Source organism: Arvicanthis niloticus, chromosome 14, assembly GCF_011762505.2.
Source record: "Arvicanthis niloticus isolate mArvNil1 chromosome 14, mArvNil1.pat.X, whole genome shotgun sequence".
Classification (NCBI taxonomy): domain Eukaryota; kingdom Metazoa; phylum Chordata; class Mammalia; order Rodentia; family Muridae; genus Arvicanthis; species Arvicanthis niloticus.
In genome coordinates this window covers 59,726,577-59,752,407 of record NC_047671.1, presented here as the reverse complement: position 1 = coordinate 59,752,407, position 25,831 = coordinate 59,726,577, and the positions used below count along the sequence as shown (strand labels likewise).

At 36.3% G+C, this 25,831-nt stretch overlaps 1 pseudogene; it reads right to left on the bottom strand.

The window, feature by feature from the left end:
- Positions 1-22,463: 22,463 nt before the first annotated feature.
- On the bottom strand, positions 22,464-23,080 carry LOC117720202 (large ribosomal subunit protein eL29 pseudogene; annotated as a pseudogene).
- Positions 23,081-25,831: the final 2,751 nt, after the last annotated feature.

The window sequence follows — 25,831 nt, the reverse complement described above, 5'->3', positions numbered from 1 at the left end:
GATAAAGTGCGCTTCATGTTTTTTCTCAAACCTGCTGCCATTTGGGGAAATGGCACAAAGTTTTCTGCCTGATGAAATGAGGCAAGTAATTTCTGTTCCCTCTTTCTTTTCAGTGATTTCAGTAAAAATACAGACTAAGCAATGAAACTCTTTGAACTGTCTGGAAGAAAAATCCCATTTAAATCCTCTGTATTATTAACCGAACCCCAGACCAGAAAAGCTTAGCTTGGCTTTTACACTTCAAATCCACCATGTTCTTGGGCAGTTTGAGCTTGACAAATCACATCCCTGCCCATCTCTTCCTCTCGGCAGCTCCTGATCCTGCTCAACTCACAAAATCGGTGACAGTAGCTTGTCTGAAGAAGGGAAAAGATGAGTGCTGTGGAGAAAAATTCATATTCATCAAATAGACTCACACTTTGGATTTCACCAAGACAATAAATGAGTGCGGCAGGCAAGTGTTAGTGAACTCAGAATAAATGAAAAATTATATAATATTCTTTGCTGCCCCTCAGTCAGGTTTCTTTGTTTCTTTGAAGAATGTTAGAACAACAAAAATAAAACAAAAACCAGCTTCTGCAGCATCATTTACAGTTCTAATCCTCTTCCCAAAGCTGACAAAGATTAATATGGTATAATCATACACTACAGAATTTTAAATGTAACGAAAGGTTTTTAAGAATGCATAAACAAAAGTGGAAAATTTCTTGGGGAAAGTAAAATAATTTCTTCTGATGTAATTTATAAAAGGCTATATTAAGCCTTTTATAATATTAATTGATGATTCTCCAAATTCAATACACCCTGTGAAGTTTGGGGTTGCTCTATGACTATACGTTTGAACACTTTTTAAACTTCACCGAAGTGGTGGAAAGAATAACAAGACCGTACACCTGGGTTCCCCTTTAGTCCAGATGCAGAGTTACAGGCAGAGTAGCACTCAAGTTTTCCTCATGACAGAAGAAGAGCAATAAAAGTTTGATGACAAAGTCATTTTGAGAAATTAACTTTGGTTAATTTGTCTGACCTTGCTTTAAGAGGGGCAGCTGTGCTGAGTCTACAGACAGCGTCAGCCAAGCAGCACCTGATGAGTGGTTCTTTAGGAAAGGCAGATGGCTCTGACTGCTTATTCCTATACAGAGGAGTTATTCCCATACTCTGCCTTACCTGGATACTACATAATTCAATGGTTTGTTAGTACATCATTGTCTCCTTCTCCTATTTCAATCGTGCAAGCTTTACCCCTGAATTTAAAACATTTTGATAATCTACCAGCACTGTATTGAAGTTAATAGTCCAAGAAACTATATTATCTCCATACTGTTTTTTCTCATGCAGTCCTTAAAATAAAATCTCCAGGATGCTAAAAGTACTTTTGTTTCCTAATGAAAGGTGACTGGGGCCCTTGTCTATCTCCAGGATGGTACCTGGTTATCTGTAAAAAGGACAGAATGAAATGAGAAGTATAGATCTCCTAACACCTATATATTCCAGAAATGAAATGGTTGAATTGATAAGCAAGGATCAATGATCTAATCAATCACATCTGCAAAATGAATCATCTACACAAACAGCAAATGCCAGGGCCCTTGTGATTCCGGAACATAAACAGGACTTACATGCTCCATGAAAGTGTGCAGACTCTACAATTCTATAGTAAGGTATACAGTTTGCCTTATACGTCCTATTAAATGACTGTTCATTTGTGTACTTTCAATTGTAACTATAAGGTTTATGCTGTGTTCAGTGAGTCACTAAAACTAAGAAAACTCCAAAAAAGAGTTATCACAAGCCTGGTTTTTATCTATTTAATTAGAAACAAGCCAAAACTTGAGGCTTCCTGTCACCTGATACGGATAAATCATTTGAGACTTACTCCTTATGTCCTTATCCTCTGAGACAAGATGCCATCCCAGAATATAGTGTGTTAGAAATGAATTGAATATCAATATCAATGAATGGATATCAAGTTAGTGTCCAAAGGAGGCTCACTGCATGTGAAGAAATCTCTTCCTAGATAAATCTATTACCTTAAATACAATGTTGAATAGTGTAGGAAGAACCACTAGAAATTTTCATTCTTGAATTGATGCCATAATAGAGTATTAAAAGAGATATGAAAGAGGAAAGTATTTGTTTTTAATTACAGAAGACTGAACACAATGCTTAAGACAAGTCAAAGAGTTAGTGCGTTTTTATTGAGATTTTATACATCAAGAATTATTCAGTAGATAGAGAATGCATACTGGAATTCAGCTGGAGTCAGATGGAAATCACAGAAGAACCCATAAAGTAATGACTCAAATCAAATCTGTCCCCCATTTCAGGTACCAGTCCACAGCCTGTTCCACAATGTATATTTCTCAACAACTGCCAAAAATCAGAGCTTCCAGAATTTCATTTGTTTCAATCATTTGGTTAAACATACACTTAAACACAAGGGAAATATTGGGTTTAAGGATTCATTATAAAAATATAATTTGATGAGAAGATAAATATCCCAGTAAGGAGGTGACCAGTGGGAAGATGCTGGGAGCTGCTCTGCTGCCTCTGTGTGCTGCTTCTAGGAACTTCCTTATGTCCTCTTTTTTCTTCAAAGTTTCTTCCATTCAGGCTTTTAATGCTTTTATGAAGACCTCATTATGTAATTGTAATCAATTAAATCATTGCACAACAGTGATAAACTTAATCTCCATCCCTACTTCGTTCCATGGAGGTAGGAGTCTATAGAGAGTTCAAATATTTTAATACCCTGTGGGTTTCCTTGGCAACCAGTGTCTGTTTTGTGATGTCCCAAAACAGAAGAATGGCTACAGAAGATGTGGTTCATTTACACAATGGAATACTACTCAGCTATTAAGAACAAGGACATCCTGAGTTTTGCAAGCAAATGGATGGAACTAGAAAATATCCTGAGTGAGGTAACTCAGATCCCAAAAGATATGCATGGTATGTGCTCACAAGTAAGTGAGTACTAGTAAAAAAAAAAAAAAGAAGGAAAGAAAGAAGGAAAGAAAGAATGAAAGAAAGAAAGAAAGAAAGAAAGAAAGAAAGAAAGAAAGAAAGAAAGAAAGAAAGAATAACCAGGATACAATCCACAGAACTCAAAATGGTTAACAGGCCAAAGGGCCCAAGTGAGGACAACACCTCAAACCCTTTTTGTAACAGAGAGGAAAACAATCCAAACAGAGGAAGATGGAGGGAGGAACCTGGGTAGGAAAGGGGACAGGGAGGGAAATAGGGGAACATGATCAGGTATTGGGTCAGGGTGGGGGGACTGAACTGAAGTCCTGAGGGTCAGCAGAAATAATAGAAACAAACAACCTTGGGATGTAGGAGGTGGGAGGACCCTCTAGAATGTGCCAGAGACCTCGGAGGTGAGAGACTCTCAGGACTCAAACTGGGGAATTTAGAGGAAATGCACTACAGTGGGGAGAGGGAGCTTGTAGAGTATACCTCCAGTAGAAAGACAGGGCATCAAGTGGAGGGATAGGGTTGCCATTCCCCCATCAAAAACTCTGACCCAGAATTGTTCCTGTCTGAAAGAACTGCAGGGACTAAAACATAGAAGAGCCTGAAGAAAACAGGGTCCAGCAACAGGCCCAAATAGAGGTCCGGCTCAAGGGGAGGTCCCAAGGCCTGACATTATTACTGATGTTATAGTGTGTTAACATAAAGGGACCTATCATGATTGCCCTCCGAAAGACCCAATAAGTAGCTGAGAGAATCAGATGCAGATATTTACACCCATCCAATGGAAAGAAGCTGGTGATCCCTATGGTTGAATTAAAGAAAAGCTGGAAGAAGCTGAGGAGGAGGGCGACCCTATAAGGATACCAGCAATCTCAACTAACCTGGAGCTCAAGATCTCTCAGACACCGAGCCACCAACCAGAAAGCATACACTAGTTAATATGAGACCCCCAACACATACACAGCAGAGGACTGCCTTGTCTGAAATCAGTCAGAGAAGCTGCACTTAGCCCACAAGAGACTGGAGGCCCCAGGGAGTGGGGAGGTCTGGTATGGTGGGAGTGGGGGTGAGTGAGGACATTCTCGTGGAGACGGGGAATGGAGAAAGTATGGGATGTGAAACAATCAGAGGGTGGGCCAGGAGGAGAATAAAGTCTGGACTATAAAAAATGATCAAAAAACAAACAACAACAACAACAAAAAACCCTAATTATGAAGAAGTTATGTATCTTTTAAAACAGAAAATTCTAACATAAAAAATAAAACCACAGAAATATTTTTTTAAAAAGAAACTTTTAAAGAGTCAAGCAAGCAATAATCTCATGAACTTACATAATCTTTAAAAATGGAAGAAAGGAAGGAAGAAAGGAAGGAAGGAAGGAAGGAAGGAAGGAAGGAAGGAAGGAAGGAAGGAAGGAAACAGTTTTTAATTTTTGTCATATGAATGGTTAGCCACTTAACTATTCTGGAATCAGGGACAGAGAGTATATATTAATCAAATCACAAATATAACAAGCTATCACAAGAGAATATATTAGTATATTTAAGTGCAATTGTCTTTATTGTAAAATATTATTGCCAATATATGCCATGTTATGAAAATGACCAAGGCTCAGTAGTACACAGCTAACCCAACATGTTTCATGCAAACTACTGCTGTTCAAGTACCACATTCATACTTTGTAGTTTCAAATAACTCATATTATTTTAAATCCCTGATGTTCACAACTCAAATTTTTACCATTTGGTTGATCCTACCAAGGTTTATCCTGATTGCTAATTCTATCTTAAGCAGCAAGAAAGAAATTATTAGTATAAACAGCATTACAAAATATTAGGTAAGTGGGAAAGTGAGAAAGAAAGAGCTTAATCTCACATATCTCCACCAGTCAAAGATAGTTGATATATCTAGGTTGGGTACTGGGTTACACCTCTGATTGAGCAATACCAAACTTATAAAGCCTTTGATTAACATTTTTTAAAAAATGTTAATTTTTTTAAAAAGTGCACAAAGTAAAAGGGGGCATGGGATAGGGGTTTTCTAAGGGGAAGGGGGAATGGGGAAAGGGGATGGCATCTGAAGTGTAAATAAAATATCCAAGAAAAAATGGAAAAAACAGAAAGAACTTAATCAATCACAGAAATTATATTTTCACATGAAGAACAAATTACTGATCAGAGAACTAATAGACAATGTAATGCATACACACACACACACACACACACACACACACACACACACACTCACCAAAAAAGGATAGGTAGTTTTCTAGATAACTAGAGGATGAAAAATAAACAAAATATTGAGTACTTTTCTGCCTGTGGAAGTCAGAATTCATATTCTTTCTTCTAAGTACAGCTAAAAACCTCATATTTTATATGTAAGACAAATATTAACAAAACCTTGAGAGATTGAAAGAAAAAGGCATGGGAGTAGTTGCCTTGTGACTGAAAACACATGATGGGGCATTTCCTGGCTTCGTTGGGATTTCATAAAATCCAGATTTTGAGATAAAGAAGCTGTTAACCTGGAAATGTCAAACATGCATAGTCAATAAGCCCCAATAAAAACAAACTCCCTCTAGTCCTGTCAGCAGAAAGAGACTAAATAGGGATGCAGACAACTTTAAAATAAATACCTGGCTACCATAGTCTCCCAATATTCTGTCTCATGCACACACACACACACACACACACACACACACACACACACACACACACAAAACCAATGACCCCAGGGTGCAAAGAAAGTATTGAAAACCGGGACTCAGTTGATTTCTTGACTCAGGAAGTTATACTGTGGTGGATCATTGTCTCTGCTAACAAGCTGTAGGAAAGGAAAAGAAAGGAAAGGAAAGGAAGGAGAAGGGTTCTCCATCACCGTTGATTATAAAGGAGGGTACTCTGCTTATTTTTCACAGCATTTTTGATGATTAGAACCTCCTGGCTCTGGCAATCTCCTAGCAGTAATGATGTAGCTATTTATCTCCTGAGCACTGTATACATGTGATCTTGTGTGAAGTTAGGATTTTGATGATCATCCAAAGGAAGCAGCAGTCTTTATGCTGTGGAGAATATGTCCAGTAAAAACCAACATTTCCATCGAAGAGTTGTGTGGCAGCACTCTACACTAGAACCATTTCTCCACTTTGGATACCAACAAAAATTTATTGGAGCTCCTTCAATCTTCCCATAACTCTTCCATAGGTGTCACCAGCAACATTCCAATGGTTGGCTCTTATCTGTGTTTGTCTCAGTCAGCTGTTGCTAAGGTCTCTCAGAGGATAGCCACATTAGGCTCTTGTTTGTAAGCACAATGTGGCATCAATAGTAGTTTCAGATTTTGTTGCTCACTTATGGGATGAATGTCCAGTTGGGCCAGTCATTGGATAGTCTTTCCTTCAATCTCTGCTCCATTTTTTTTTGCCCCCACATTTCTTTTAGACAGGAAGAGTTTTGCATCAAAAATTAGAGCTCAAGGGGTAGCATCCCCATAGAAAAACCAACAGAATCAACTTGCAAGGATACCTGGGAGTTCCGAGAGACTAAGCCACCAGCCAAAGAGCCTACATGGGCTGGTCTGTGGTTCCCTGCATATTTGTAGCACCCTATGCTTTTGTCTGGCAGCAGTGGGAGAGGATGCACTTAATCCTGTAGAGACTTGATGACCTAGGGAAGAGGGATGTGGAGGGTGTGAGGTGGAGGGGTCAGTGGTGAAAGGGGTTTGGAAGGGTGGGTGAGGGAGCACAATCTCAGAGGCAAAGGCAGGAGGGATGGACTAAAAAGGGCAATATTTGGAATGCAAATGAATAAAACAATTTAAAAAAAAAGAAGTTATTGGATAACCTGAACTGCTGAACATTTGAAAGAAATTGGGTGAAAACCTCATCTTTCATTGTTGCAGAATGGCAGCTGAAATAAAAGGGTTAACTGTATTTTAATCTTGAGATATTGTGAAGGAAAAAAATAAAACATGTCCAGGATTCATCAGAAAAGCTCCTGTTACACCAGGACACAGAAGATCTTAAACAAATGAGAATAATTATCAGAAAAGAGAGGGAGGGAAGGAGGGAAGTAGGAAGAGAGAGAGAGAGAGAGAGAGAGAGAGAGAGAGAGAGAGAGAGAGAGAGAGGAGTTATTCAACAAAAATTGTAAGACACCTATGGTGAAGAAATTGTTTCAATATAGAATTATTAAGATACTTGAAAAAGATGAAATGTTAACCCCCCATAATAGACATGTTCCCAAATAAATAGAAAGACAAATACAAATAAAAATAAACTAAAGAGAAATGTGCAAGTATATAATAATTGGCAAACAATCTCAATCTATAGATACATCGGGATTACAGGGAACAGAATAGGGATAACTGGAAACTCATGGATTAAGAAGTAGTTATGACAGAAATACTATGCCTTTATACATCAGAGTAATCTTCATAGCCTAGTGTGATGGCATGCATTAACAGGACCACTTCAGAGCCTGAAATCAAATAATTGTTTCAGCCTCTGAGTTTAAAGGCAATGTGGATAAAATAATAAGACCCTCTTATAAAAAGTAACAACAATACTGTCCCTAAAAGTCGAGGACTGGTACAAAGCATACACATGAAAATGATGCTTTGCTGTAAAATAAAACCAACAAGAGTGATGGTATGTTTCTTATAAGTGGATGAAAGACTGTCCAGGAAGAATTATGTATTAAACCCCATTATGCATTCTAGTTCCGTCACTGCTGCTTTGATAAGACACTCTGACAAAAAGATTCAACTTAGGATATGTTTAATTGGCTTACACTTCCAGGTCATGGACTTTCATGAAGGGATGTCATGTCAGGAACTCAACTAAGAACTGATGCAATATTCATGCAGAAACACTGCTTATGAGTTTCCTCTCAAGTTTATGTTCAGCTAGCTTTTTATACACCCCTGGCCCATTTGGGTATTGAAATTGCCCACACTGGGCTAGTCCATCCCACATGAATCAACAGTTAAGACAAACTCTTATAATGATGGCTACAGGCCAGTCTGCATGGTGCAATCCCTCAATTGAGACTCCTGCCTCAGATGATTTTATTTTGTATGAAGCTGACGGCTGCAACTAAGCAGGACATGAAGGGTAAAAGTAAATATAAAAACATTCACATGGTTTTGAAACCCAAATTATTTATTATCCACAGACATAGCCTAAGAAATATATAGGCACCTCTTAGAAGAGTTTGAAGAATAAATACCAAGCATTCTAGGATGAGGAAAAAGCATGTGAAGAAAAAAATGCATAGATGTAACTGGTTGCTTGTTCTTAAAATTTTTTCTTTGTGGGTTTTCACATTTTTCTTGATGTAGGGTCTCTCCTAGTATGGGATAGCTTTAATCTTTCAGTATAGCTTTTGATTCAACTACCTGTCCAGTATATTGTGTTAGCCTTCATGTTGCCATGCTCCTCACCACAATTTCAATGTGCTAGGCTCTTAACTGTAAGCCAGTCACAATTAAATGTTTTTCCTATAATAGTTGTGGTTATGGTGTGTCTTCACAGCAATACAAATGCTAACTAAGACAGACATTTTCAAACACAGGAAAATTTAATCACTTTTAGGTCAAGGAAGAGATTATAAGGAAAACATAGAAAAGAACTGCATTAATTTGAATATACAGAAAAATGAGGACTTAAGCATGGGTATATCTTAGATACATATACCTTAAAAAAGATAAAAATCTAACATATTATGAAATATTTAATTGGAGTAACCTTCTATCTATAAAGGAAAATGACTTCATAATTAAAACTTCCTTCAAAGAATTATTTTACTGTTTGTGGGTTCCACCAAATACATAAGAATGAAAGTGTAAATTATGCCTTACATCTTCTGGCAAATCAAAGCAAAGATAGGATTTACTAAGTTATATTATAAAACCAAAATAAAATTCCAAAAGTAGGTAGATATCTTAGGTTAAAGGAGTAAAACAGAGCAGTATCTCCCCTGAAGTTGATGGAAAATCATAACATACATATAGAATATTGCCAAAGAGTTTCCTGCCACATCTCAAAATATTTTGCTTCATGTCAGCAATGTGGTTTCAATCATAAAAATCTGACACCTTAGTCTGTCATATTTATATGCTAAAGAATAACAACTTTCAAGCACAAAGAGAGCATGTGACAAAATTCAACACACATCCATTGTAACACTACATGCAAAAGTAGTAATGGAAAGAAATAGACTATATGCTAAATTCCTGATGTTGAGGTGATACATTAAAATAAAAGCTGGTAGATATCCTCTTAAATAAAGATACAAAGAAAGGAAGACACCTTTTGTTAACTATTACCCAATGCATTGCTAAACAAAATCTAGGCAAGACAATAAGCCAATATGAGAATTCATAAAAATAAAATGTGTGAAAAGAAACATGTGAAAGGAACTTCTAAATGATGTTATCGAGAATTTTAAAACTGAAAAAAAATTAACAAAAAACAAAACCTCCCAGTTTAGTAATATTTTATAATATAAGAAAAACTAAAAAATTAGTCATATTCTTACATAAGCTTCAATGGGTAGACATTGATTATCCATTAAATAGAATAAGGGACTTAAAGGGATGCCCAGTAATAAAGAGCTTTGTGTTTTTACAGAGTGTACGAGGATAATTTCTGGATCCACAAGAGACAACTGCCTGTAATTCCAGCTTTAGGAGATCTAATGCCTTCTTTTGGTATTTGTGAGCAATTACACACATGTAAGTCATGTTGCCGTGTTTGTGAGGGGGATGTGGTGTATTTACCAACCACAGCATATGAATAAAAATAAACATAAATTAATTTCTATCACCAGGTATAGGTCTAAAAAATATGCAGAAAATGAATGAGCGAAGGGCTGTAGAATGTCAATGAAATGACTCAATGATCTAAATAAATTAGGAAATATGTTCTGCTCCCGGACCAGAAAGCTAAACAAAGAACTCTGTTGTTAACAAATTGATATAACAGTCTTACAGAATGTCTATCAAATCACAAGAAAGATTTTTATCATTATGTACAGGAGTGTCCTAAAATTTCTTTAGGATGATGAAGAAACGATCTCAAACAATTTGGAAAAGAATAGAGCAAAAACAACAAGTAAGCCAAAATTTCAGCTTTTTTATACTAGTGATCAAGAATATGTGGTAAAGGGAACAGTAAAGTGAAATGTATGAGTGAAATGGAGAATAGATAGTAACAAAAATATGGATCTGGGAATGTAGCTCAGGGACACATGAGAGACCCTAGGTTCTATCTGAAATTGCAAATGTCCACATTCTTTTTCCACATATCTTACCAATCTTACTATTCTATTCTATTCTTTCAGTTTTATGTCACATTTGTGATTTTTTTACAATTATCAAAAATTAATAATACATATGTCAGATGAATTTTAAAATCATTGCATTAAACAAATAACATATCTAGGTGAATCTAGATCTGATTCACCTGTATGAAACTTTAATCATCAGCTTAGGGTACACTCAAACCTTAAAGTCAGATATCTTACTGACTTTCATATTCTGGTTACCCTGGTGCATTGACAAAAAGAAGGGGCTGGGGGAGAATTACATGAAGAAGGAGAAGTTGGGGTAGAGGAGGGAGAAGAGGTAAGAATAGGAAAAAACGTAAGGAAAAAAAAAAGAAAAACATACTGCAACACAATGAAGAGTTACTCTGAATGACTGGCTCAATTATGCCCATCTTCTCCACCCTAAAATGACAATTATAAATAGAAATAACTAATAAAAGTAATAGCTAACCACACCCAGAAGACTACTTTTGATGTAAACAGGTAACTGATGGGCTAGGATGGAACAACACATTAAGATCTATTTCAAATAAGTTTCTTTAAAATAGCTATGTACATAATCTTCAACAGTTAGGATTAGGATACCAAGGTTCTATGATCATAGTCACAATGTTATCAGTAGACTCAATAGATTTACAAAGGACCTGAAATTTTACATATTCTACTTCCAGCCTTACATCTCAAGAGGGATCCTCTCTTCTCCAACTTGTGCCTACACCTAAAAGGACCCTTTCTGGATTGGTGTTTCTGCTGTACCTTTGAAATTCAAAAGACTATAAAGCCGAGTTATCCTTATCCTTGAAGTCTTATCATGGCATTGAGCATTCTAGCATCCTCAATGTACAACATTGAAAGGTACATGAAATTCTGAGCATAGCTTTGCTGCATAATAGTTTAAATTAATGGTTGTACAATATTATGTTTGGAAATTTAGTCCTAGACCAAGCTTGTGGCTGCCACATTGACATTCTTGCCATTAAGCAAGATGAAAGCTTACAGGTTCTCCAACACTGAGGTGGACAAGTGGTTGTAGTCACACCAGGAAAATGCTAGGGATCTAAACTGACTTCTGCTATAGCTTTGCCAGTCTATTTTTTTTTTAACGATATAATGGGTACATTGGAGAGTCTTCCATTTTGTGTGAAATTAGCTCTATCACTTCAAATACTGTAATTAATATCACTTAAAATAAAACTTAAATAAAATATTGAAACCTCAAAAACAGAATAAAAAATAACTGTATTTTCTGTCAATATTTATGTTAAATATCTTGCAAAATTGATTTCACTAGATTAAAATAGTTGAATCTTTTAAATTGTATTAATTACATTTGATGCATAAAAGACCTTATGATATTGATTGAGAAGCAAATCAAAGCTTATAGAGAATAGAGAAAGGCATAAACATATGTAGAGAGATAAGTTCATGTGCAGTATGTGCAAGTATCAAAATATACAAGTAATTTGAAAAGATATTTTATTGAAATTATAATGGAAAAGTTGAATACTCATTGGAAAAATGAGAAATGAAGACAGTGTAAACTTCAAAAAGTATAAAATAAATGAAAATTGATTATAAAATTAAATACAAATCATTGAATTATAAAACTCGTTAAAATTAGAGGAAATCCTTAAGATATACAGCTAAGAAAAGCTTTTTTTAATGTGCCATCAAATGCATAATCCACAGAACATCAAGAATAAACATCACCATGTGATTAAGAAATGGAAAATTTTCCTCTAAGCAAATAGACTCAAGAAGAATGCTAGTATATCATTTAAAATTTCAAAAATGGACCTTAAACAAAAACTAATCTGAAGAGGTACATATCAAAGAAAAAAATCCACATTGGTCATTTTATAATTCTAAACATTTATGCACCAACCAGATGTAGGAGCACAAATATTCATAAAGAAACAGTATTACAGCTAAAATCACGCATTGAACCTTACATGGTTATAGTTGGTGCATTGAATACCCAACACTCACCAGTAAACTAGTCATCCAAACAAAAACTAAAGAGAAAAATAAAATAACATTACAAATTAAATTGCTCTAGCAAATATTTACAGAAAATTTAACCCAAATACAAACGAATATATCTTCTTCCCAGTCTCCCAGTCTCACTTTCCCTAACATTGACCATGTACTGAGACACAAAACGAGTCTCAACAGATATAAGAAAATTGGAACAATACTTTGTTATCTTATCTGACAACCATGAATTAAAGCTGAGTATCGTCAAGAGAAATTTTAGAAAACTGTGGAAACTAAAGCACACATTACTCAATGAGAAATGAGCCAATACAGAAGTCAAAAAGAAAATTAAAAAGTTTTAGAATTGAATGAATATGAAGACAAAACATACCTGTCTTAGTTAGGGTTTCTATTGCTGTGATAAAACATCATGACTAAAAATCAGTTGGAGAAGAAAGGGTTTATTTGGTCAACAGTTCTAGAACACAGTCCATTATTAAAGTCAGGATAGGAACTCAAGCAGAGATCAAACCTGAAGTCAAGAGTTGAAGCAGAGGCTTCATTGTTTACTGGCTTGCTTCCTTTGGCTCACTCAGCCTGCCTTCTTATAGAACTCCAGGATTATCAACCCATGGAGAGCCCTACTCACAGTGGGCTGGTCTCTCCCCCACTGAGCATTAATTGAGAAAATGCCCTGTAGCTGGAAATCATGGTGGTATTTCTTCAATGGAGCCTCCGTTTTCTATTATGACTCAGGTTTGTGTGAAGTTCACACACAAACTGGCCAGTGTAATACTCAAATCAAAGGGACACAATGAAGAAAGTTTAAAGAGGCAAGTTAATAACACTAAATTGATATATGTTTTTAAACGGAGGGAGGAATATATTAACAATTCAATGACACACATGAATGTTCTAGAACAACAAAAACACACAGATAAAACTTTCAAAAGACTGGGTGGCAAGACATAATCAAACTCAGGACTTAAATCAACAAAATAGGAACTAACAAGCAAAACAGTAAAACAAATCAATAAAAGAAAGAGTTGGTTCTTAAGGAAAATCAATATGATTGATAAATCCTTAGCCAAATTAACTAAAAGACAAAGAAAAAAGATTCAAGTTAATAAAATTAGAGTTGAAAAGGAGGGATATCACAACAGACAAAAAAGAAGCACAAATGAACAGAAAAATCGTATTACCCTGCTGAAATACCTAAAAGAAATGGGTGAAATAATTAATATATATGCCTTTCCAAAATTAAGTCAAGATCAAATAAGCAATTCAAACACACCCACAAGCACTAATGAAATAGAAGTTATAATAAAATTATCCCCAACAAATGAACCCAGGGATAGATAGATTTACCTCATAATTCCACCAGATCTTCAACTGTACTGTTACTGTTCAAATTATTCCAAAAAATAGAAACTGAAAGAATGAAAGAATATTTCATAATTCTCTTTACAAGGTCACAGCTGCCCTATTACCTAAACCACACAAAGACTCAAGAAGGAAGTAAAATTATAGACCAATATCTCTTATGAACTCAGATGTAAGAATTCTCAAGAAAATACTTGAAAACCAAATCTAAGAATACATTTAAAAAGTCTACTATCAATTAGATTTTTACTAAATCAAAATAATCATAATTTTTACATAATCAACTCATTAGCCATCATCAGAGAAGTATGATTCCATTTTAGTTGTAGATTGTTGAAAGAAAGGAGAATAAATGTTTTATAAAACAAAAAAAAAATTCAATTCACAAACGGCAACACAAAAATCAACAAAACAATGACTACAATTAACTCAAACATTTCAAAAATAAATATAAATATCAACAGCCTCCATTAATCAAGAAGCACAGGCATATTGAATGGATCATGAAACACAGTTTATCTGTTAGCTACACATCATACCTTTAAACATAGATAGAATACTTGAATAAAAGGATGGAGAAAAGCACCCAGTCAAATGGGCCAAGAAACAACCAAACTTTGCTGTTGTATTATCTGAAAAAAAAAAGAGTTTAATATAAAACTAATCAAAGTCATTAAGAGGGCCAATTTATTCTAACCAAGGAATAGTTAACCAAAAAGAAATTATTATCCTTGTATCCTTGTTATATATGCACCAAACCATGGGGAACGCTATTTAGATGATGAAAGATAGATAGATAGATAGATAGATAGATAGATAGATAGATAGATAGATATAATAGTACATAAATTCAACACTTCACTTTACAAAAGACAGGCCATTTGGATAAAAGTTTGAGAAGCATCAAAATTAATTGACATCATGCATTAAACAGACTGAATGGATATCTGTAGAATAATTCACCAAAATATCAAAAAGAAATATTCTAATCAACATTACACTGAAGCTTTTCTAAAGTAAAACAGATTCTGGGACACAAAACAAATCTTCACAAATTCACAACATCACAAAGTCACACAATGACTGAATTAGTTTCCAGAAGACTGTTCTGTTTTGTTAAAAAAAAAAAAAAAAAGTTATTTTAGAAGATTGCAGCATGCTCCATGGTACCACTGATACAAAGCTTAAAATGAAACATTTCTAGAAAAATAGAGGAGCTAATATATTGCACTATTCAGATAGAGTGTGGTCAGAGGTGTGTGGACCTCACAATGAAAGAGCAAGGGAAGTGATGTTCTTAGCTCTTTGCTGAATTGCCCAGAGCCTGGCTATCCTACTGTATTACTACAGCTGTACAAGATACAGCTGACGGAGACATCAGATTAGCTAGCAATTGTAGCGACTTTCAGCACAGTATATATTGCAACTTCAAATATATCAAAAACTGACTTCTAAAGAAGAAGGTTACATTCCAGAGGAGAAGCTGTATTTAAATATTGCATGGGGGATACTTGCACTGAAAGTAAAATCATTTCCTCTTTATTCACAATTTAATTGCTGTCTTCAATTTTCTGGATGTCTATCATGAAGAATATTGCATAACATGATGTTCATGGACACAGAGAAACAAAATATATAAGGAACACAGAGGGAAAACCAAACTAACTACACACTTGAATACTGTGCATGCTCTGAGGCTGTGGTAGTAAAATGCCCTGTGTGTGGAGGGATCTTACATGGAAGGAGGGAACACTGTGTGAAGTCTAAAGTAGTATTTCAGTTAGTAAATTACTTGGTTTTTCCTCTTTGTGCCTTCCTCTTCCCTCCTCCTTTCCCTTTTTCCTTTCTTCTTTCCTTTTTCTCCTTACTTTTCTTTTCCTAGTTTCTGTTCTCTTTTAGCCATTCCTCTAAGACACAGTGCCCATTAGCAGAACTCGAAAAGGAAGCAAACCAGAGTTTTCAAAGTGTTCTTTGTTGATTTTGTTGTTGTTAACCTTATTACTTATATATCTCATCATAATACTATTGGTCTGTCACTTCTATGAAGGAAGAAAATAGATGCATATCTTCCCTGTGAAATACGTATAAAAGTTAGAGGTTACTGGAACGTATTATTCTGCGACATGACCATTTTACCAACAAGTTGACTCTGCAATGCATTTGCTGGAGGTGAGAGAACTGTGGCTGCTGTCTAAGTTGCAGATGGCTATAATATCCCTGCCTCCAGAGATATGAGGCTTGGAATGCCGTGTAAACATCATCCAGCAATGAGCCCTTTCCCTATCAGTCATCTTTGCCACTCTTGCTTCTGTTGGGATCATTGTCCTGCACCGAGGATGTCTCCTATCAATTCAGCTGGGCCTCGGCTTTGTAGGAAGTACTCTCCTTTCTTTGAATTATTGCTTGCCTAAAATTTTCATAATAAAATTCAATCAAAATGAACAATCTGCAAGGAATACAGTGACAATGCCTAGAACCTTCTCATCCTGGAGTCACAATATTGAAGGTGAAGGATGACACAGTCTGGGTGACCCAGGGCACTCGGCTTTGTTATGAGGCTCACAAAGGAATCTCATAGAAGCCACAAAGCAAGGAGGCAGCAAACACTGTCAGCAGTGATTCGCAGTATTGTGGCTACTCTAGAAATTTAACACTGCTGTGACTGGAGACTTTGCCTATTGTCTGAGCTTAGAGAAAAGGGAATAAAAGAATCACCTTCCCCTTCATGACAGCTGTCCAGAGACGCAGATTTTTGCTTCCTTATCTACTCTTGGTGTGGGGTTGAGGAATATATGTTTTAAAATAAATGAAAGGCTTTCACTTGAGCATTCTAATATTTTATCAAGCAAACCTCTTCTGTGTATGCCATCTATCAGGAAGTAGGCAGTGATTGTGAAGAAGTTGATGAAAGAGACACAGACAGAATACCTCTACTTTGTCCACAGGGTCTTTTTATTCTGAAAACAGGAAAGAGTCTTGCATGCTTTGGGGACTAGTACCAAGAATAGGTACTAGGTGATCACTGGCTGAGTAAATGGCTCAGCAAAAAGGAGCTGGAATCTTTTAAAAATAACAGTGTACACTTCTGGTGAATTTCAATGCTAGGCTTAGATGACAGAAATGAAGATGTCAGTCTAAGGCAATAATTTATAGCTTCTAAACCTCCTAACCTCCTTGAGTACTGTACCCCTTCACAGTATCCTCATCCTAAGAGTGTCACCTAACTATGTTCCAACTGGACAACTTGAGAATTTTCTTTTTCTAAAAGTTTACTTGACTTTATTTCTTCTTTTTAACCTGTAAACATTGTTCTTCCCGATGTTTAATGTTTTATTACACAATTTCTCATAAATTTCACTGAGCTTATTTAGAATACATTCTACCTTCTTTAATAGGTTTTTCTAGATCCTTTAAGTATTTGGTCCAAGCAACTCTCAAATACAAACTATGGGCTAAACCTGTACATGGCTCTAAGTTCAATACTAAGTTTGATCTTCAGCCTTACCTATCTCTTCTCATCCTTGTTTAAGAAAATTATATTTTCTTTAAAGTTTATCAGTAAGTAATTGCCTATCTTCATTTATTCTTTCTGCCCCACTTCCAAGCCCAGCTACGGCACCACTGCCTTTCTAAATCTTTAGGATTCTGAATTATGGAGCCTTTCTTATGCTCTAAAGCTCCTGCCTTGAGAACACGGTTTCAAACATTTTTTAACAACAACCATCAGCAAAATTTTATTAATATAATAAGAAAATATCATGACTCATTAAGACATTTTGTCCTTCTAGTAAGAATAATAAATGTGTAGCCTACTGTTCGAAGGACATTGATTTTATCTTCGGAATTCATCAGCAGGTGGCCAGCTCTCCACACTAGCCACATCTGTTACCAGCTGATAGTCAAGAATCTCATTTCTTGTGGCTGCCTAAGCCTGAGAAACATGTAGAGAGAGGGATCAGCTTGGGGATGCCTTGGACTCCACATGCCAAATCATATCTTAAGTGCTACAGTGAGCAACTGAGCTCAGCAGGGAGATTCTACTCCCAACTGAAAGTTTGAGAGCAAAGAAATCCCTCATACTCGTGCATGTGATGCAGACCAGTGAAGCTTCCACAGAGGTATTTATTTTCCCCTTGGAAGCTACAGTGGTTAGATTGAATAATGCAGGAGCGCCTCAGTAGTCTCCACACTGAACAGGAAAAGTGCTGTTCCTTGTATTCTGTCACAAAATAAATAAAAGAAAGAAAGAAAAGATGAAAAAAGTAGGGGAAAGCGTGGCTGGAAGCATTGGACTCTTTCCCCTGTGCTTGCAAGAGTTTTAGACTTTTTCATGAGTCACATAATTTTATTATGGTGTTAATGTATTCAGGGAGCCAACATGTATCCCAGATTTGTGCATATGCTAGACATACCCTCCCATCTGACTCATGTCCCCTTTAATGTAACCTTTGAATACATTAAGGCCATTTTGTATTTTTGATTGTTTATTTAATTTTTTTGTTGTTATTCTATGTTCTCTATTTCTCCCCAGCTTCTTTCTCCCTTGATGTCATTACAAAAATTACAGCAGGTTCTAAATTACAAAGTTCTGTACTTTCTAAACAAGAAAATGGATCAGTGGATGGATGGATAGGTAGCTGGGAGGGTGGGTATTTGGAAAATGTAGAGACAGATTGACAAATGGATATGTCAGTGCATGAACAGGTGAGAAGAAGGATATATTGGTACAGAGACAGACAGATACATGACTGAATAGACGGTTAAGTGAGCCTATGGGTGGATTGATAATCAAATGTCACAAATATGAATGCATAAGTTGGTGGATGAGTGGATGAATAGATAGATAAATAGAGGGATGAATATATGAATAAGGACAAGTAGATAGTACATGAATAGATACAGAGAAATGTGTAGATTGTTGAACTGTCACAGAGAAAGATATCTGAAGAAAACTAGAAAGTGCTAGAAATAAGCATGTTTGCTTATTTCTGAGTAAGCTTACATCCATGTTGTTTACTAATCATCAAGAGCAGCATAACTATAATTGATAAGATGTAAGGATATGTCACTGTCCTTTAAATGCTCAGTATTTATCCTAAGAAATAAATAAAAAGATACGTGGGTTTCTAAGATTACAGAATGGGTGAATAACAGAGATAAATTCAAATCCAACTCATCTAAAGATATATATTTTCCTCAAGATATAATTACTCTGGGCAAGGGGAAACAGCATATTCATAATATTAAAATTAAAACCTGAAACACTACATTACTTGGAATTGAAGCCTAAGAGAACTAATTATTAGTGAAATAATATTTTAAGTAATATGAAACATGCATAATATTTAAAATAAATGTAGTATAAAGAAATGGTACATCCCTGGTAGGGCACTATCAAAAATGGAGACACTCTATGAGTAGCAAGGTAGAATCCACTGAGAGTAAAGCACAATGACTCAGAATTATGAAATGGCAGAGAGAAATCATTTGAATTGTATGCTAAACTGTGAAAAAAGACTAACATCGTTACCATATTGATGCCATATACTTACAATAAACTGTCTATATGAAGTTCAGCAGCATGTACAAGTATACATGCAAATAATATAAAATTTACATTTAAAGTTTACAATAATATAGCTATGTATTCCATGGCTCTTTTTTCATTGTTGCCATTATAGATTTGTGAGTTTGTTTATAATAGTTTTGGACAATAAAATGTAGAAAATCAAATAAGCTGATATGCAAAAATTGGATAAGAGCTTAGTCTAGAATGTCTTCATTATTAAATATATCACATGTTCTCCTGATTAGTGTAAATTAATTCCAAAACTGAACCGAAAGGCTATTTGGCTATGAATGTAACACATCCTGAATGTTTGGGGAATAATAAAATAAATATAAATAAAACACAAGGGCTCCTGCTACATGAACTCAAAAATTGTACAGAGTGTATACGGTGTCCAATGCGGAGCGTGGCAGAAAGACTATAGGGCTACATTCATGGGGAAGGCACTTTTACAGGAATCACTGAATCACTCTGGCTCTCTTTTGGTGTGATAAACAACAACCAAAGCCAACATTAGCAGAAGAATGAGTTTATTTGTATTGCAAGTTACAGTCCATCATCAAGGGAGTTGAAGGCAAAAACTTGAGACAAGAAGCTGGAGGCAGAATATGAACCAGAGACCATAGAGGTAAGGTACTAATGGCATACTTTATTTCTTTTCTTATATTGTCAGGATCCCCTTTCCAGGGGCAGCACTACCCACAATGGACTGATACTTATCTCACTATACATTAATCAAAAATGTGCCACACAGCCATAGCCTCGGGGCAATATCCTCAAGTTAGGTTCTCTCTTTGCAAGTTACTCTATTATGTGTCAAGTGTCTGAAATCTAAGCACTATACTCACTCAAAAGAGAGTGAAGTGATTCAAGTGAGTACGGAGGACCAGCCCAGACAGAAGGTAGAGAGAGGAAGAGAACATGTGGTCAAGGAATTCTAAAACAAAAATGTCCATTTAGGGAAAGAGAGAGGAGCAGGGAGTGTGGTTAGGAATGAGTAATGGAGGCATAAATCTCAGAAACTTGGGGAGATTTAAATAGTTGAAACATCAGAGTGAAAGCTATCATTATTTTAAAGTTTTATTTATTTATTTTATTTGTATGTCTGAGTGTCTGAGTGAGTGACTTTGTGTGCACTATGACCATGCATGTGAAGTTTCTTATGAAAACCAGAGGAGTTTCAGTCTCTGGAAATTGACACCTATTGTAACCAGTCTTATATAAGGGCTGGTAACAAAACCAGAGTTTTTGTTTTCCTCGGCACCAACACTATGTGCTCTTCACTTAAGAGAAATATCTTCATTTTCATAGTGCACATAGAAACTGAAGAAAAGAGTCAAATCAATAAGCAGCATAAGAAAATGAGGACCAACTTTAATATTTTGGAGATGGTATTACAATGATCAAAATTGAAAAGGCTGGTATAAACACTGATTATTACAGTAATCAGTCATATTGAAATAATTCTCCTTGTGAAGGTATTCTAATTATCATTCATGTGCATACTATTGGCTCTGTCCACTGAGATGGCCTATTGACAATTATACTGTAAAGGGATCGAGAGTACTTTATGCCATACTTTGACTTCCAACTTATCCCTGACAAAAGAAAGAGATCTTTCTGTCAATGAGTGATTCTGAACAACATCAAATATTTATTGTCAAAAGGTAAATATTTGCTCAAACAATGACAAAGATGGGTAAAACCAGAGTTCCAATTAAAATGAGTGTTCATGCAGAAATCAGATATGATTTTTAATATCAGCATAAAGAACAGTAAGAGGTTAGTAAAAGTGAGAGGGAGGCACCACAGCAAACAGAAATAGAAATTATGTGCAATGAGTGCTTAGGTTGTATGTTCTTCCACTGACAGGAACATCTTTAGTACACATGGTGAAACTGAAGGGAGTATGAGTACAATATCTACCCATTCCACTGATGCTGACCATTTCTGTCTACCGACTTGTGTGTGTGTGTGTGTGTGTGTGTGTGTGTGTGTGTGTGTGTGTGATTTTGTTTGGTAAACCAGAACTAGTATTCTCTCTCTCTCCTCTCTCTTTCTTTCTCTCATACAACCCAACTTAGGCTGATTCCTGTAAGCAGTTGTTTGTTCTAGATGTGTAAAGCCTTGATAAATTTAAATCATTTTTTAACTTTAAATAGTAGACTATAAAGAATAAAATGCGTTCAATGAATCAATGAATATCTGAATATCTTTGAGTTTTGCATCCAAGATGAACATAGATAATTTACAGGTGAAAGATTCTTTAAAAAAAAATAGATTTTTCTGTTACAAAATCTGTCTTGACCACAGTTTTCCCACTGTCCACTCCTGCCAGGTCCCCATCACTTCCCCTTCCTACCCCACCCCCTAGATCCATTCTCCCTTCTTTCTTCCTCAGGAGCAGGCTGGTTGTGGTCCACACTTGAAGGAGTTTCTGTGTGTTTTGGTTCTTCACATAGCATTTGATATCTCTGTTAGCATCTTGAAATAGATTACATCTCATTGCTTCTTTATGCTGTAATAGTGAATTCAAAACTTAATAAATCCAGACAGAAATGAAAATCATTAAGCATTTTAAAAGGTCATTTTAGGCTCAATCAATCACTTGCTGGGCTTACGTCCAGCAACTGTGTGTTCAATTATAAATTAGCAGAACAAAGTGCAGGCTACATATGAAACCCTAGGAAGACACTGCTATCTGACTGTACTTGACCAATAAATGATCTGATGAAAGTATTTGCAATTTTTGCTGCTGATTGAGATCTTTTAATAATGTATTTTCATTTCACTTTCTTTCAACTTTCCTATATTTTCTCCTATACATATTAAGTGCACATTTTTTGAATGAAGCAATTTCTTGACTCAAGAACTGAACACTTGCATGAGTAGGTGTCTTTAGCCTTTGGTTATATATAAATAAGTGATGTTTATTCTAAAACATACTCTCATATTCTCTTATGTGAATTTCTGTATGTAAGTACTTGTACTTAGAAGGAAAAAACTAGAAATTACCTTTCTCTCTGAGTCTTACGCTTCATTTTGTCTGTTTCATATCTCAAAATATAATTGGCAAGTCTATCAATTAATGACAGATCATCTTTGTCTCAAAACATAAGAAAAAAATAGAAGGAAGTAGATGACAAGAAGTAATAAGTAGGGCTGGATTCTCAATTATAGCAATAATTTGATGATTCTTTTCTTTTTCTTTTTTCTTTTTCTTTTTTTTTTTTTTGATTTTGCCTCGAGTTTATTTGTAAAAACAGCCTAGGACACTGGTCATCTGCAAATAGTGTGTGGGTAGGTGTGTCACGGCAGTCCATCTGTCTTCACACTGGCAGGAGCCTTTTCTATGGAGCCTTCACAGGGGCCTGGGCACTTTTAGGAGCCTGGGCTGGAGCTGAAGCCTGGGCTTTAGCTGGAGCTTTGGCCTCTGCCTTGGTTTGAACTTTGGGCTTTGGTTGGCAGAGTCTACAACCCTTGGCCATGTAGCTTCGAATCTGCTTCCCAAGCTTGGGGTGAGCAATGAAAGCCAGGCGGCTGAGTTTGCAGCTGGGGCCCTTTGGCATCTTGGACTTGATGGCCTGAGGCTTCACAAGGGCCTTGACGGCTTCTGTGCGTGCACTCACTGCCTTTGCATTGTTGGCCTGCATCTTCTTCAGGCCTTTCTTGTTGTGCTTCTTGGCAAAGCGCATGTTCCTCAGGAACTTGGGGTCAACCCCCTTAAGAGATTCATATCTTTGTGACCAGGGTTTCTTGATGCCATTTCTGTGCCATTTGCGGGACTGGTTGTGTGTGGTGTGGTTCTTGGACTTGGCCATGTCTGCACGGTAAGCTGCAGCTTCCGCAGCGCCTGGGACGGGAAGAGAAAGAGCTAATTTGATGATTCTTACAAACTCACCAGTATGAGATAAACCTGGATTTTGGTCATCAAATTTCCAAAAGCCAGAATTCAAATAATTGTGCATCAATTGTCATAAATACTAGGTCTCCAAGTGCAGCTTCCCTTCAATCTCATGTTGCTGGTTAACAAGATACAAACATTCAGTGTTTACAGACAATCCTCTAAAGAGTCTTCGGCTGCTAGAGACAGAACTGTGGCCAGTATGAGTCTTCAGCTGCATAAACCAGGCTGGTCTTTAACTTATGGTCTTCCTCCCTCAGCCTCCAAAATACATACTTGAGTGAGAGTTTTAATAAAAGCATGCATATACCTGCCCATTCACAGATGATAGAAATTAGGTAAGTGTCAGTGGATACACCTATACATTTGAAGACTAAAGCTATGCTTGCATACTGGTTCAACAGCTGCTGTAATAATCAAAGGTGGAGGGGTGTTTAAAAAGGTATTGATTCAGTCCTAAGGATAACTCCCAAGCCATGTTTAGCATCCTGTGTTCTTCTGCTAAAGGGAATTCCATCTGAAAACTTTTTAGAACTTACTCATCTACAATCAAACGTAACATGGTATTGAAGCACGACTTGTGAAGCCCTAACCAAAAATCAGATTATCTTTGCTCTTAATTTGTTACCTCTGAGAACATATACATGATTCACAAGGGCCCTATTTATTTCTTTGCTCATTATTGTGGTCTTTTCTCATGCTGTTTGTTTCTTTGCTTATTTGTTTCCTTGTTTGTTTGTTTGTATAACCTGTGCACCTATTACCTATGCTCCATTTTGTCAAGCAGAGAGGTGTTGTTGCAGGCAGATCATGCTCAGATACAGAGAATTCTGGGACTTCAGAGGCAAAGTAGCCCTATATATCCTTTTCCTCAAAAGAAAAGCAAAGCTTTTGATATCCCCATTGCTATATTCCCAGTCCACACTCAATAATCCATTGGCTTCGGGAAACATAAAAGGCATATCTTCAAATATATGGTGTGCTATGAAATTGATACCACTAGGTGCTTACATAAATTCATTTTTCAAAACATTCTGTAATAGAATGAGAAGATGACTTAAATTTTGGAAACAACAATTCCCTCACAGGTCAATGACTTTGTCATGAGTCCAGAGAGCTGTTATAAGCAAGCCACTTCCTCAATCCAGAAATTAGGAACATCTTTAAAAGTCCAAAGAAATATTATTTCCATGAAGTCAATTATAAAGAACTGGAAAAAGAAAACAAGAGTTTATGGACCTGTAGAATTGTGTTTATGCTAAGGAATTAAACTCCCCTTCTTCTTAAGACATATGAGAGAGAATACCTTGGGGAGAGGCATCTGTAACAAGTGAATTGGCAAATAAAGTCCATAACGATAAACACTAATATCTATCTCTGAAGGTGGAAAAGCAAGGGACAAGAAAAATCAAAAGACTACAGAGATTAATTATACTAGGCACTGGTCACTAGGGTATCTGTGACTTTTCTGTGTGGCCACCATGATAGCTATGAATTTAGAGCTTTCTATGGTTTGTTGTGAGGCTGTTCCTTGATAGTAGCTTCATAAGGGCAACAATGATGTAATCTGGAAACGAGCTTTTACAAGTGTCACCTGAATGCAATTCACAGGTCCAGTTCATGCTAATAGGCCTGTGTGTGTGTGTGTGTGTATATGTGTGTGTGTTGTGTGTGTGTGTGTGGGGTGTGTGTGTGAGTGTGTGTGTGTGTGTGTGTGTGTGTGTGAGAGAGAGAGAGAGAGAGAGAGAGAGAGAGAGAGAGAGAGAGAGTTTCAGCAGTACTTCTAACCAGCATAGCAGTAATCATTGCTCTATCTGCTACTTTAAAGCAAGTAAGTCTCTTTGTGCTATGAGTAAATATTAGCCCCAGCAAGAAAAGTACAAGTATAGGAAGTTAACATGGGCTGGTTAAAAAAAAAAAAAAAAAAAAAAAAAAAGTCTACTATTTGCATAGATGAGACCCAAGACCAAGCATTTGAGTAAATACAGAATAATTTTGGAATCAGTAACTTTTGTTATAGGGCCAGTTACAGATGGATAGGTGAAAAATAAAATATATTATAAAGGCTTTAATATCACGTAGTACTCTGACTGCTTATGGGTTCTGGTTGTCTGTGATACTGTACGGATTCCTACAGCTCTATGACATGGCAATCAGATCATACTTCGCAGCTTTGATGCTATTCAGACTACATTTCTCCTGACCATTCAGTTACTTAATAATTAGCTATAAAAACTAGCCTTCTTTAGCTACCAATGTTCTAGAACAGGAGCAGTGTTCTGTGAGTGTTTTGGGAAGCTCTTTACTCTTTTACCAGAATTCTGTGTTTCTTAACTCTCTACCCAAGGCCATCTTTACTTTACTGTACTTTGTCTTTAAGTTAGTACCCATTTAAAAAATCTAGCACAGCACCACCAAAGAGAAGTTTCTTGAGAGTGTTACAGTCAGGAGGGATGATAACCTGAGTCCGTTTTTTTTCTGCAACAGAGTTTTGGGGTTCATACTATCAGCAGTCTGGAAGACTGGCTCCTGGGATAATTGGTGAAGGTTTAAATTCTAGTTATCTTGGGGATGTACAGGCTGGTTTCAGAACTGACTTATTATGTACTGCTCAGCATCCCCACCACTATGACAAGCCCTAGTGACAATTCAAAACTGAGGCTCAGTGGCATTGAGGTACATAAATTCAAAGAA